The sequence below is a fragment of the Channa argus genome, chromosome 1 (genome assembly GCF_033026475.1).
Source record: "Channa argus isolate prfri chromosome 1, Channa argus male v1.0, whole genome shotgun sequence".
Lineage (NCBI taxonomy): Eukaryota > Metazoa > Chordata > Actinopteri > Anabantiformes > Channidae > Channa > Channa argus.
In genome coordinates, this window is record NC_090197.1 from 26,598,895 (window position 1) to 26,615,591 (window position 16,697).

Genomic DNA, 16,697 nt, shown 5'->3' on the forward strand with positions numbered 1-16,697 from the left:
TATATATTAGTGGCGCATGAGGTAGAGCAGTCATCCACCAATACCCTAGTTGTTGGTTTGATCTCTCGCTCTGGTCACATGTCGAAATGTCCTTGAGCAAGGCACTGAACCCCAATTTAGTTGCTCCCGGTGAGTGTTGGCTCCTCCATTGGTGTGTGAGTGTGTGTGTTATTTTAATGCAAATGTGTGAATGAGAAGCAGTGTAAAGCGCTTTGGGTACCAATAGGTAGAAAAGAGCCATATAAGCGAGACCATTTATCTTTATGATTTTACTTAAACTAGTGCTAGGATGGATTCAAAATCTATCTAGTCTGCTCCACCCAGCCACCCCCCCCCCCCCCCCCCCTGGTCTGCTACACTTCTACATACTCTTCCACAGTGCTTCAGGCAGTCTTCAAATCAATGGTCAAAAACTTACTAATAAGACATTTTCTGACTGTTCAGAAGGGTGAGCCTCACCCCAAAACTGCTGTACTGTCAGTCCTGTCACAGGAAGATTTAACACTAAATACAGTGTAATGCATTCTGGAGCAAAAATAACATGTTACTGACTTCTCATGGAACTTTATTATTCGGAACATATTTGTAATACTTTTCTATGTATTTATTATTTCCAATGTCCCATATGTTTTTAAAGGGCAGCTGAGAACACAATATATCGAAAAAAATACACACAATCACAGGATGTGCTGCATAGCACATCCTGTGCTATGAGCTTGAGAGCTGGGATATTAACTCTATTAGAAGATCCATCTGTGCTTCTGAAGTTCAAAGTCTGCCACTTCTTCCAACACTCAGTAAACCTAATGAGCAAATGGCATTATAGTTTTTAAACACACTACCTCTGGTTGTACTTCTGAGCTTCTGGTTGTACTTCTAAAAAATACTGTAATCTTTTATTCATTTTGGATTCTGACCAAAACTTGTTCTTTCTCTTTGTGGCTAGATTGCTTTTTATGCTGAGTTTGGTAGCATGAAGAATGCTCTGACCTTCTGATGGAGTCAGTCCCCTGGGCTCCATCTAGATAATGGATACTCACTTGTTGTTGCGTGGCTGATGTGAAAGGAATATTGATAACTGACTGTCTGAGATACAGAGGAAACAAGCTTCACCACAGAAATTACTGTCAACATTACAGGACAGGTATCAGGTCACTTCTTTTCTTAGAATGTATCCCCAAAATACAAACATCTTCGTACTAAAATGAGAAGTGAAAAAAAAACTACGAATAGAGGATGATTACCAATGATATGAAAAAGTGTATGTACAGTAGCTGCTCTGTATTGAGTCACTGCAGGTTTAGGCTGAATTTGTGTTATTTATTTGTTAAGTAGTGCAAAATCCCAGAATTATCTGTTTGCAGACAAAGATGGCAGACTACCAAGTCAGCAGGAAGTAGCAGTTATTAGCTCAATATGGATTGTGATACAAACAACAAACATCAATAGGCAATAATGTTTAGTTAGGGTCAGGGAGAGCCATTGGTAACCTCCAGAAACAGTCTAAAAGTTCCAGATGAAGTTACCATCATTTAGGTACTCTCTGATCTTTGTCTGCAGCCAGGTAAATTGGATGCCCTGCATTAGCACGTTTCACATGCCGCTCACTCACCTGCAGAGGAGATTGTGTAAAATCCTTTGAAGGAAGCACAGGTATGTTACAACCTTTGAGAGCACATTCACATCAGGTCTACGCTTCTTTGGCTTGACACTTAAACACCTTGCTACACAGAAGATGCAACCAATCACTCCAATTGTGGCCCATTAACAGTTCAATTAAATAAATTTAATTCAGGTTTATTTTATTAACAAAGCCATCTCAAGGCACTTTGCAGAATAAAGTCAAGACTATAAACATGTAATCGCACATGTGGACTTTATCAAGGGGTATGGAAACTTTTGCACTAATTACATTTTCATATTTTTGCTATAACTTTTTTTATATTCACTCCTTGCCAATTTTAGGTACTTCTGATGATGAAACAATATTTGTACCAGCTGAATGTGCAACATTGCTAGTGTATATTAGCTGTAGGGATAAGTTTGCAGCCCATGACATTGAAACTGCAAACTAACCCTAAACCTAGTAAAATAACATTGTACATTCAGTTAGTATAAACGTTCTTGTTCAACATCAGAAGTAACAAAAATGGTCAAGTAGTGTATAATAAAAAAGTAGTAAAATAAAATTTTTTAGTGCAAACTAAATTAAAACATTAATTTTAACGCATTATTTAAATCAATTTCCGATAACCATTTGTAATACTGTATCTTACTGTGCATTAAAAATTATGTTTATGAAAACATTTTAATATAACTAACTTTTACAAAATGAAAAAATTAGATGGTAGTCAGATTATTGTACAATAGCGTTTATATGTTTACATGCATGTCTTTGTTGGGAAGGTGTGTTTGTTGGTTTGTTGTCTGTGTACAGTGCTTTTCTTCCTATTCTCACTGAGAAGGGCTTAGTAAAACTCAAGAAAAAATGGGAACTGTCTTGTAGTAGAAATATTCTGTTTTCCCAGATTTTAATCCTTAGGAGTCTGCCAGACTTTCTGAAAACTTTGGATTTTACCCTAATGTACCAAATTAAAAGATGTTCACCATCAAACCAGTCATATGACTTGATCACACCGGTGTGATCACTGATTATAAAGTTAAAGCCACATCTTAAAAGGCCAATTTCTATTGAAAAACTTTGCTCACCTTTAAATCCATCAATTAAATGTCCACCACTTCTCTGGGTTTGACTACATTTGTACCACACTACGTTAGCATAGCAATCCCTCACCAGTCATTTCAGCCCTTCCGTGGGGATCTCAAGACTTTACTAGATAATAGTAGATGTAGGGGAAATCCACCAGAATGAGGCAGCATGGGGGGTTCTTTATCGTAAGGCTGAGGGCAACTCATTTCAGCTACTTGAAACCGCAACCTCATTTTTTTCAGTCAGCAGTGAGTAGTCAGGATTGGAACATAAACCAGCAGGTAAACTGGAGGAGTGACTTTGATGTTCTGCTGTTTTCACCACAACAGTTATGACTAGACCCACATTATCGCTTTGGCTGCACCAATTCACTTTTCTTTATGTGCCACCTAATTGTACAGAACGCTTTAAACACTCTATCCATGTTGTCTTACTGTAGGACTTCTGTCTCTTAAAGCTACAACAGGATAAACAGAATCCGGGCTACATTATGTGCCAGATATAGAGAATGTCTTCAAACTTTGATGGAAACCCCATCCCTCTGTTTCTAACATAGTCAGTCCTGTGTGGATTTTTTGTAATTTTATTGTATTTATGTCTGTAAATCTGAGTTTAGCAAAGCGGTGTCCAAACATATAACATAGCATATGATATGCAGTGTAATCACCCCCCAGGTGTAGCCATATTTTGCATGATGAGCAGTAAAAATTGCTAAGAAGATATGGGAAGGACACATTTACATATGCCGATACACAATAAAGACTGGTGTTTTTGATTCAGGTTCACAACTCTCCAAACAAATTTGCAGATTAATTAGCCACGATCCAATTCAGTCCCCCCGCCGTCAAAAAAGACCCTCCCACAAGTCCTGACTTTTGTTAGAGTGAGGTGATTGAAAGTGAAGAGGCTGTGCTTAGCCATCAAGCACTCAGGAGCACCAGGAGTGGGATTTGCCTCCACTGTGAGAGGCGCTTGAACAAATCATTGAAAAACTTTCATCTGTACTTCACACTGTCAACTTGATTTTGTTATTGTTACCCATTAAATGTCAAGTATACCTATAGAACAGTGGGACGAACACTGCAGTGGGGGAATTCAATCATGTGGGTGCTAGTGTGGGAAAAACAATAACATAATTTTTTTACCTCTTATGCAAGTCGAAAAATACCCTTCAAACACACACATGCACAAAGACACACACAAGCACAAACTCATACAAAACACAAAATACAATTTCGTGTTTGAAGGTTGTGAGGCGATTCATTTTTCTTAGATTCTACGAGAATGAGTCACATTCTCAATGTGACCTCTGCTGGAATCCAGTTTGCTACAATCGTTCCACAACTCACCTGCCCTTCCACATGATGCACAAACATTCCACATAGGAATAAAAAAAAGAATAAAAGAATAATTTTGAATCATCCTTTGATAGTTGCTTGGGGGTGACTGCCTTTCAGTAGCTCTGAAGGCTTCATTTAGTAGGATATTAAAAAACGATGTTTCAGATGGGACATGGCAGCTCTACATGATGGCTCCGCAGAGCTCATTTCTTTCATGAACACTTCTCACCTTGATCTTTCTGCTCCTGTATTTCTCGTCTCTCTTTTGATGACATAAACTCAGGGACACTTCTGGGTTTGTCCCACTGACCACTTGACCGCAGCTTTGTGCAATGCAGTGTGGTGTGCCTTAATAAAACCTTTCCATTTGCTTAGATTAAATGAGATTTGTAAACTGAGTGCTCGGTAAATAAAAAGCAGAGCCATATATTATCTCGTAGGTTTTACTGCTTTAAAAATTTTATTGTTTTATTGTTTTATGTTGTGAATTGCCTGCTTCAATATAACATTTACTGCACTGTGCCCTGAACAAAGAGCAGTATTAATGGGTAATAAACTCTATTCATTGTACAATACAATGTGTTTACCAATTTCTTAAACAGTGCCAATAATTATAACAAAACCACTACAGTATGTAGTACTGTGTCAAATATTATGTAATAATCAATCAAGGCTAGGAGCGTTTGAAAATGACCACTGCAGTACACATAAAGGTAAAATAAGATTACATAAGAGCTGGCAGCACGTCTAAATGGAGCTTTCCTCCAGCTCGGCAGTACAGTTTGTTCCAATACAACAATAATGTGGAGGCTCTGATACGAACGTTAACTTCACTATGTATTTTGATTTAGGATCTACAACAGTATTTGATAGTATTTGACATTTTACAGCAAATAAAGGAAAAAACTCCTCTCTCAAGGTCAATTTACTTGTGCTTTTAAAAGCTATTAATAACTCACAGTCTTCAGTAGGTCCAGTTTCCTAATCCACTGATTTAGTTAAAAGCACAAGAAAAAACTCAATAACTGAACCTTGAGTTCGGATTTTTGCAGTGGTGCTATAGTTAACACGGTTGCCTCACAACAACTGGATTTAAACCAGCTGACAACCAAGGGCCTTTCTGTGTTAGGCTCTGTAATAGCCCTTTTTTACTTCATGGAATCAACTCAAGGTCTTGTTTCCTTCAACCTGTTTAAAAACAAATAGTGTTTTCTCAAAACAATTGTTTTCTGAAAACAGAACTCTTCTGCAACTTCCTATGCACTTAAATCTATAAAACAAACAAAACTTCTTTCTGCTCTTCTTCTTTCTTTCTTTTCTGATAGGACTTTGCTTTGATGTTTTTCTCCTTGACTTAGATTTTTGCTGCCTTGTACCTCACTTGTAAGCCGCTTTGGATAAAAGCATCTGCTAAATGACTAAATTTAAATGTAAAATGTTCTTACTGTGACAAACACCCACCTACTGAGAATCAAGAATCAAGCATTCCTTGGATATTCTTCATTGTTCCTATGTGTGTTATGTTCCATTTGCATGCAGTGTCAAGATAAGGACTGGCAGGGAGGGGATAAAATCTGCAGTGGAAGAACTTGGTACCAAAAGCAAGTAGTGAGTTAAGCTTAGTTGAGCCTTAACCATGTCATGGAAATCCGCCATAAGTGGCTCAGTAAAGTTACAGCACAGCTTACTTAAGCTTAAGCTAGTGGAAGACTAGAATGTTCTCTTTGCTCTGCCCAGCTCTCAATCCCCCTGCTCCGAAACAGCTTAATTTCACTTGTTACATTCCACCATGTTCTGCACATTCCTTCAGGAAGTTGTAGTTGTCAAATTACAATAAACAAAAATGCCAAAAAACATTCTTATGAAGCAGAAATGGTTGCTTTTTTCTAATTAGTCACTAGGGTGAACCTCACTTAAAACACTTTTAGAAGTGAATGTGTCTGCACTGCTGCCAGTTGGTGTCACAGGAGGCATCGACATCACCTCTCCACACTGAGATAAGTGTTGGAGCATATTTTTAATAAAGAAATACATGAACATTTTTGCACATTGTGACTTTGAAGGACAACATGGTTGTCAAAATGAATTGTATTTTCACCAATTCCTATCCATCCAGTCATTGCCCACTTGTCCTTTTCAGGTCACAGGGGGCTGGAGCCCACAATTTCCATTCAGACACTAAAACATAGAATGCATTAACCGCTCAGGCGTAGGTGTCTGTCAGTCCGCAACCTGTTTGAGCTTATTCCTCTCTACCATAAACCTGTACTGCTGTCCAAAAACAATGAAAAACACATTAGGCAGACAGAATCTGGCAGACTTTGTATGGTTATCTAAAATAAGACAAAATAGCACGTATGACATCAGCAATAAAAATAGAGCGTTTCTGAACATTTGGGGGAATTTCTTTCTTTTTTCTACCAATCTTTTTGGTTATAAGAAAAATCCCATCCAGTGGAGCAGTGTATCTATGCTTTCTTCAAAACTCTTCTGCATGTACACTGAAGACAGGAGCTAATCAAGTTTTTCGAGAAGATGTACAGTAGAGTACAGGGAGCTGGCCCCTCTGGTGCAGAGTGACTGGAGTGACAGAAATTAACTGAAGGATTTCCTGAATATTAAGACACATATAATAAATATTAAAAAGCCAGTTATGTGCTGGTTCAGCCTAGTTTTATATGATATCAACCGTGACTCAGACTCCTCTTTCTGTATTCCCAGCCAGATTGAATAGCTGCATTATTGAGTGAAATCACTGTTGTTTCCACAAGCAATGACAAAGAGGACGAAGCCCAGACATTATAAATCACACTCAGACAGGGAACTACGCAGGAGCTCCCCTGGCACCACTACAGTGCGGACACAGACAGAGTAAGAGGGAAGGCGTGTCCACACGAAACCTCCTGCGTCACAGTGTGTTCCTGTAACCATATTTAACAACCACGTACGACTTCGTAGCTAAATGAAGCTAGAAAATGCTGTTTTACATATTGATGCTTTCAATCTTGTCAACTCAGGATAAAATACATGCTGCAAGAACACTGTGTCCACACTGAACAAGGATCAGTGACTCATTCTCGTTGCTGTAATGGTAAAGTTGAGAGACTCTGACACTCAAAACTATTAAGTCCTTAAAATAATATACAGGGGTTGGACAAAATAACAAGAACATCCGAATACAAAACAAATTCACTCAAACATCCGAATACAAAACCAATTCACTCTTACACAATTAGAGTCTTAGGTGGCCGAGTAAACTAATTAGATCCTGCCTACGTTAGTGGCAGCAATAGTAAATGGTGAATGGTCTGCACTTATATAGCACTTTTCTACCTAATGGTAATCAAAGCATTTTACACTGCTTCTCATTCACTCATTCACACTCACAATCAGTCACTGATGGGGGAGCTGCTATGCGGCTGGCCTAAACACTTCCACACACCACCAACTGGAGGATTGGTGGACGACCGCTCTACCTCCTGCATCACAGTCACCCCTAATAGTAAGTAGTCTGCACTTATATAGTGCTTTTCTACCTATTGGCACTCAAAGCAATGCCAATTGGCAATTCTTATTCACCAATTCGCACTCAATCACACACACCGATGGGGGAGTTGATATGCAGCTGGCCAACACTCACTGAGTTGGGGAGCACTGTCTTGCTCAAGGACACCAACATGTGACGGGAGGAGCCGGGTATCGAACAGGCAGTCTGAATAGCTGCATAACTGCGGGTGGACAACCGCTCTACTTTCCTGTGCCACAGTCACCCCTGTAAAGTATAGTGCAACAGCTACATGGAAGATGGCCACCATCTTGGACTATCCTGTGAGTGCTCCTGAGTCAATTCCTGACTATTACCATTCTTCCCATTCTACCGAGCTGGAACGAATGCAGCGTAACATGCAGGAATTAGCAGAGTCAAAGGATTCATCCACTTGATGATGTTATATAAAAAACAAACTGATGCCAAGTGTTTTTCTTCACCTTCACTCACCTTAGCTAGCCCATAGCCCATAGCTAGATCCATTTTGAAATTTAACATTGATTGGAAATCTCTTTCCTTGGTGCTAATAAAATCAATATGTCATCTCTTGGTTAATAATGAATTAATTACAAATGATTATGCTGAATTTAAATAGAATGACACACATCACATGCTCTTCAAGAACTCTCGTCGCAACATGTACTATAGGATGTGATCATTTTGGGCACATAAGCATATGTGCTATGTTTGACTTGCCCTTTTCTTTACATCACCACAGGCCAAGGTTCAGCCAGGAGTATTTCACCTTGAATTGTGAAGATGTTTGTCAATACTTGATTAAAGATGCTGTCAGTCCTTGGTTCCAGAATGATCCTGTATCTCTGTCAAGGCCTTATGTTCACATTCAAAGTAAAATGCCATTTTCAAATGTCCGCAGCTGGATTTCAATTTCTACATGTAACATTCCACAGGCTGGTTTGTAGTTTGAAGCAGTCAGTATCTCTGCAGTTATTTCTGTCACTGACTACTGCATTAACACTGCATTTCCAGGTTAGTTAGAAGGTCAGTTTCTATCGTAAAAGCAGATGCCTGCTGATTTATCTTCACATTTCTTGCATTACACAATTTTTTTCCTTTCTGTAGAGAAACAGATAACAATTTGTTATCATTATTTATTGTGGGTAGCTAAATTACTGAACCTGAAGCATGAAGCTGAAGCTGTTTTGGACAATGTCAGCATGTTTGCAGGCATTATTAAAGCAACCCTATGGCCTTAAATGATCCCATTACTACATAACGACACACATTCTCATTTTCTATAAATATTATTGTCATGGACAGGAGGAGAGGGTGATGTTCAGCAATAAAAACGTTATAATTGTCTGTCATCATATCAATTATTCAGTCACAGGAGGCTGAAAATTCCTGTAAAAATACAGTTTGATGTGAAAACATTTACATAATACATTTGTCTAAAACATTTGGTTTAATAAATCATTGATCTACAAAACTTTGGGCTATAAAACATAATCATAGCCATCATCATAACCATGGATGAATAAAGGATTTACAAACACAAAGCCAATAAATGCAGATGAAACTTATGAGCCATTAAAAAATGCGTTGGTGGTATTTATGTCTTTGTCTATCCAGCGTCTGAGCAGTGAAGAACATTTACACTCTGTCATTTGATCTGAGCACAGTAGAAATACATATTGCAGATTATAATGTAATTTTATTTTAATAAAAAAATATTTTACACAGGCAGACTAAAAAGATAAAACATGCATTGCCCACATTAGGAACTTTGCATCCTATTTGGAGAGTGTGTATATGAGCAATCTTCAAATGTCATCACATTGAGACACAAGGAATAGGTCTCACTAAAAATTAGTGTGAGGCAGTGGCTATTGACCTGGGTCAGCTACAACATTAATACCACCAAGTAGACAGACGTCAGCATGGGAACACTGTGGTGCTGGCCATGTTGGAACATACGGTGCATCGCAGCTTGTTGTTTATGGAGCTGTGTAGCTACCGTATAGTCAGACTGGTTACAGAGAGTCCAAGCTGACTTATGTCTATCACAACATTAAAACCACTTGGTGGTGACAAGTTTTTTATTTAGCACAAAGAGGGTTACAAATTACTTTTCAGTAAAAGGATTCTAATAAATACACAATATACCACATTATCATATCCATATACGCATGTCTCTGGCTTTGAAGCTGTGTGTTTTCCAGTGTGCAGCTACTGGTCCTACCAACCTGCCCGAAGTTTTGTTGTTGCTCTTTTCTTTTCTCTCTTCACTTTCCACTCACTGGTCTTTTTTCCCTTCTTGTACAAATGACCTACCTACTAATAATTCTCACAGGATGGCACTGTGGCAAAGTAGTGCTTTAACTCCTCTTGGAATGAAAAGTGTAAAAGGGGCTGTAGAGATCATGCCACTTTATACTGATTCATTAGTGTTTGCATACTTCACATGTTAACTTCAAAGAGCATTTTGTAGCTACACGCTGCATTGAACCAAACATTTATCATGATGGTCACGTTTAAGGTCTGAAAGCAGGCAATAGTATTGATCTTGGATGTCTTAAAGACCTGATTTTAAGGAATCATATTTAATTAAACTTCTGATATTTGAAAAAGAAAGTGCAAAAGTTGGTTAAAGCCGGAGTGGATATCATGACCTAAACACGTAGGTGTGTTTGTCTTGTTTCTGGTTCTACTGGTAGCTGAGATACAATAAATGGAATACAAATCACGTAAATCAGATGAGGGTTTACTATCCTTGGATCATAAGTCTTAGACCTGTTTGGGATCATAATGACCCATCAAATGATAAATACATAATTGAACAAGGACAGTAATTTCCTTTGTTAAGTGATAAGCTTTTATGTGTAATAGAGTCATCAGTATAATTATAGTTGCCCCTCATCTCCCTTGTATATCATTATGCAGGTTCTACACCAAACTATAAAGTCAGCCAGCTTTATTTGGTTAGTAGACATGTGCTGCTACCTTTTGTTCAAAATCATCAACTACCCAGGAAATGAACTTTCTTACGTCAACATATAGGAGGAAATACCCCAGGAGCCAACAGCAGATCGGACAGTATGTCTGGAGCCTCCACAGCCAATGTTTACCCCACTCACCCAGTTTACCTTCTGAAAACCCATTTCCTATTTATATTGTTGAAAGGATAACTGAATTCTTCAGGTCATCTTATCAAATACATGATAATATAATGAGTTCATTTTAGTTCTCATTTTAGTTCTGGCTGACAAACACACAGCCCCTAGTGGCACTGCAACGTGCCAAATTTACCTGCTACGGGGTAAAATATGACTTGAATCTCATCATTCATTAGCATATATTCCTTCAGGTTGTCCCCAACGTTTCAGTATGTAGCCATGCAGGGTCTCCTCATACAAGCCAGCAGGAGAGATGGATATTCATCACTTAATGCATACACCCCGATGCACACACAAACTAAAGTGACTCTCTTAAGTGCACTGAAGTATCTGTTGTAATTTCTGATAAAAGAGCTACTTTCATCCATTGCATCGTGCTCTTCTTTCTCATCACATACTGCAAATATTTACTTTGAGAATATGAGCATTGTTAAAGACAAAAATGATGTCTAAAAATGTTTCACAGCTGTGATAAAGGCAAACAGATCATTTGCACCATTGTGTTCTTGGCTGTGAGATCAGATTCAGAGCATAGATACTGTAATTTCTGCAGTTGAGCTTCACTAAATCTATTGCAATTACAGCCCTTATGAGTGTCAGTACACAATGTGTAGTGACAGTGTAACAGCTGTTAAGAGCTGTGCTCTCTCTTCAACAGGATAATTACTGTGACAAGAAAGCACAGAGTCCCCTACTATTTTTGTCTCTTTTGTCTACAAAAACATTTACAGGGATATCATTTGGTCTAATGCAGCCACGAGAGCTTTTTTTATTTTTTATTTTCAATTCTATTGTTTTGTGATTTGGGTGAATCCACCCTTTAAACTGTAGCAGCCCTAGTATGAATCACTGATAGGAGGTCAAGCGCCAGTAACCTGTAGTCACCCTCTTGCATCTGACTTCTAATAGCTTTCAGAGCTTAAAGAAAAACTCAGCAACAGATAAATATCATATTTGTTTTAATATCTTACTTTCTCGCAGCAGTACAGAACTGCACTCCAGGGTGCCAGAACAAAGCAACATCAGTGAAAACAACTTTGCTGAGTGCGTTTTCAGGCAATTGAGTAAGCCACTGACCGATGTCTTTTTCCAGGGGAACCCTTATTTCACAGCAGACTACTGTATATGCGTAACCAGGTTTCTAATTGCCTTTTTAAAAAGAGCGCATTTACAAAAAAAAAACAGAGCAGACAGGGAAAGTAGGAAGTAGAGCGTCTGGATGAAAGGTGAGATTATTCCATGAGTCAATGGCCCCTTATTTAAAAGACGTCCACCTAAGATCTGACTAAAATAAGAGGGCTTCCACTGCTGAAGATTTCCTGCTGTGAAAAGGAGCCCTGTTCTGTCTACATGTCATTCGCTCGCTGTGTTAGCCTAACCCTCACAAGGACAGACACACACGCACACATGCACAAGCAGTCAGGAACCAGCTTCTCTTGTCACTACACAGTTAAAATCTGTGAGCCATGATTGCAATATATGTAATGAGATTGAAGGGAAATCTCATTACTCATCCGCACTAACCAGGTTTCTCAGCATGTACTGTAAACATTGATTTAGCAGTGCAAATTTAATCCATTGGGACACTGTCAGATGGACGATTTAAAAAACAGAATCAAAATCAATGCAGCAGATGGAGAGGTGTCAACTTTTTTGTTTTACAGATTCTGGTCAAAACCTTCTTAGTACATTACCCAAAATGCACTGTTGACAGCTTATATAGTAAGACAGTGATTTAACAATTTATGCCATGAGGTCCAACACAGTAGTATCATTATGAACATTACTTTTTGAAAATATGTTTTACATTAAGAAAAACCATTATCTTTAAAAAAAAAAAGTAACACTAATTATGATAAACTGAATCTCAAGATACTTATAATGTGTTTTCAGTTCACTAGAACCTTGCATGGAGTGAGTCAGACTCAGGTGTTAGCACCCACCACTAAGCAGGGGGAAGTGCCATTGGCTCCTATTTTAAATCTGTATCAGATGTTTAAAAAGGGTCCCGTGGGTGGCCAAATGAGATGTCCTTTCAGGAGATTTCCTGATCATTAAACATACATCCAGTAAAGATGTATACAAGATTCAAAATTAAGGTATTAATGTCAGAAAGTCTCATAAACAAGGGGTCATGGGGTTATGTCATCCTAAATGGTAAATGGTCTATCTATTGGTACCCAAAGCACTTTACACTGCTTCTCTTTCACCCATTCGCACTCACATAGCAATCAATCTGCAGCTGGCCAACACTTACTGGGAACAACTAAAGTGGGGTTTAGTGTCATGCTCAAGGACACTCGGACATGTGACTGGAGGAGCCAGAGTTTGCACCAACAACTGTGGGATTGGTTGACAAACGATCTACCTCCTGTGCCACAGTCACCCAAGGGCCCTGCAAAATATTTTGAAACTCTGTGTTGCTTAATGTGCTTGCAGTTGTAAATGATTGACTCACTGTTCAGAAGTAACTTAGCTTGACCCATCCTTCTCTGCCTTTTTCAATGTCCTCAAATAATAAAAAAAATCATAGTGTCCAGACCAAAAAGTATCACAGCACTTTAACAAACAGAAAGTGTAAAGTTTTGACAAAAAAACATAATAGTAATTGGGAACAAATTCCCCCAGCTTTGAAGCAAGCATGTTCAGGCCTTACATGCGGAAAGAAAATGTTGCAAAAACTTCCATTTGGAACCTTGTGTGAATGTACAATGGACTCGGACAATGAATGTGTAAAAGACGTCTAAATTTGACGATCGGAGGAAAAGACAAAAAAAAAGATGTTTGTTTAGAACTCATATCGTTTCTATGACTTACCAATAGATATTTAGTGGGTAAAGAGAAACATGAAGATGTAGAGAAACAAAACTTGGACATGAACTCCTATCGTTGGAAAACCCCAGCTCGTTCTCATTTCCAGGTGTTAAAAAGCATAGCTTTGTACATTCTCTTCCATGCTGACGTATCTGTTTGCGTTAGTGCTTGACGTTCCAACTTTTCAGTGTATTTAAATGGAAACGCAGGCTCTTTGATATTTGAAACCTCAATTAATTACATAAAATATGAAGTAAAAAACAGTAGGTGGAAGGGAGTGGTGCATGGTACAAAAAGATACAAGACTTTTCCACAGGAGACTGATGTTTGACTCTAGTGCGAAACATTATGCGCCACCAATACTGATGCCACAGTGCACCTGCAGCATCAATACCTGAGCCAGTTGTTCCCAGGGCACCAAATAGTGGCACTCCTGAGGCGTCCAAAACCATCTATATGATACACCAAAGGACATACAAAGACGTACAATTTGAAAGCCTTAGGAAGCGTCAATGTCTGACGCTGTGGCATGAGAATGTGTTGCAAAGCCAGTGTCTTTGGAAAAGCTGTGTATCTCATCCACATGGATGTGGGGATAACAATGATCTTTTGTGAGCATTTTGGTAACTACTGTATGGCTTAGTTATGTTTCTTTATATTAGACCAATGCTTTGCTTTGCAGGAGTAATCTGGATGTACAAACACCCTTTAGGATATTAAAACCTTCTTTGCAAATAATTCAAACACATAAAATTACTCTAACGAGTGAAACAACTTTTCGAACTTTTTACTCAGCAAGTTAAAATTGCCTAATGTTACAGTAATAAATTGTCTCATCTGAGCTCAGCTGTGTCTCCTCTCCTCCACCTGAGGGCTGCAGCTCTGGGCCAGGGTGCTGCCCCACCCTTTGTTAGACAGAGAGCCGACATAGAACCTGTGCCATTAACACCTCAACTTTGTATCTACTAATCTCACTCTTTGACACTCTTCAAATGCAAACAAAATGCTGAGATCAGATCAGTATTTCCTTTAGTGTGGCTCTAAAGGAAATTTGAGACTGCCTGGCTAGTGGGAGTGACCGTGTTGCCCACCACTGCTGAAATCAACCTGCATTTGGTGGGAGTTAATGTCAAGCCCTGATTGAGATTTATCACTTTTAAAATTGCAATGATAAAATAACAAATCCAAGATTTGATTTGTGTGCAGTTACTCATTATTTCTTATTATTTTAATAATAACATCAGGAACAACAGTGTTGTTTCATTAAGTGTGATAGTGAAGCAACATAAACAGCCAGGACTTAGAAATTTCAGCTGCTAATACAATGCAATCATTTCTCATTTTATTCATTTATTATTATTGTATTTCTTTTGTCAAAATTACATCTATCTAACAGAGTTGATTATCTGATCAGCAGTGTAAATGGTTTCATTTTGAAAACATGTTAAGTACCCCTGTATGTGTGAGTATGTGTGTGTGTGAGAGACACACACAGAGAGAAATGAACAAAGAAATCAATGGCCCCATTTTTTTCTTGTCAGATGCACTCATCTGATCCCAAAAACATAAAGTCATCTAAATCATGTTTTATTTGGATAAAACTTCCTTCGGCTAAAGAGTTGACTCCCACCACTCAGACCTTCACACTGACACAGTGTCATGGAAAATAGAGAGTTTGGAAAAATTCTAAAATTTATTAAGAAACTAGTAGCATTTCTTCTGGCGGTGTGCTCCTTCTATCAGCATAACCTTGAAGCCTGGTCCACTTCCACACTTCCAGTGTCAATCCCACACACTTACTGAAAAAAGCCCCCTTCCATGTTGACTTTTTTAAAAAGGGCACAAAGCCTTGGATTTCAACCTTTTGAAAAGGGTTGTATGAGGAACAAAACCATCCACCCGGAGGTGCTTCTCAGGTTTGGTCACGTTTTTTTAAATATATAACATTCTTTTGTGAGTACATGCAAAAATGAGCACCAAAAGCATTTGATCCAAAGTTAACAAAGAAAGAAAACGGACTTACAAGGATTTTAAAATAGTGAAGGCCAAACCCCAAATATGTCAGCATGATAACTATTTACTATCTACTATTAGTCTTAAACAGTTAATATAAAATAAATGATAGCTTCAAATATGAGTTGTAGAATGAAGCTATCTGTAGCATAAGACCCAAAGTCACCCAAGGCATAAAACACTGTTGCTGTGCCAACGTACCCTTTTCATGTGGGTTTGTGCCTTTGAACTTCACCTACTCTCATGTCTTTTATAGCATTTAAAAAACATTTTGAATTCCAGGGTAACTCACAGCTTGGCAGCGACTGAACATATTGATTGGACATATTGATTGCATAGTGATTAATCGTTCACTTCAAATATATATCTGCAGCTGTTATTGTGGCCCGTTCTTATAGTTCCTTATGCACTAATAACATGAACCCAGTGCTTCGTTCACATGTGACATGTGAGTAGCCAGCATACATCAGAGAAGTTCAAAAGAATGCTCAGCCTGCACAAACCAGTTTGCTCTGCACACAAATTGTAATTAATCAGTCTTCTCGTAACTGAGTGACAACACAGGAAAAATACATAGTTATTAGCAGGCACACTACCCCAAGCAATTCTTTTCCCTACAAATTAAACAGCCAAAAAAAGAACAGGCTAGTTTGTAACATTACAGATATGACTTTTATGGGACAAGGTTACTCGTACGAAAACAACTCCACATTAAGAAATCAGCTGATGTGATGAAGCAGTTCCTGTGGACAGAATGCACCTTTTAGTTCATGTTGGATTTTTTAAACAAAGCGTGAGAGGAGTTCCTGTCAGGCTTGAATTATATTTGTGGACATTTCTTTTATTCTCTAAAGACTTTAAAACTGAAGACGTGTGATTAAAATTTTAAGGTTTGTCCTCTTAGATTGCCTTTGTGACAAGTGATATGTTAAATTTTGATAAGCAACATTTACTGATTTTCAAACTTGACAGCACCAAAGCATTATTAAAAGTTGCATTTAGAGCCAAGATGACAGTAATCCACAAAGAACATTCAGGAAGAAAAAGACAAAAACTGAACAACTTACTAGACAAACTGGTACTAATGTCTCTACTGAAAGCTAAAGAGAATCAGTGGGCTAATTGTCAGAGTGACA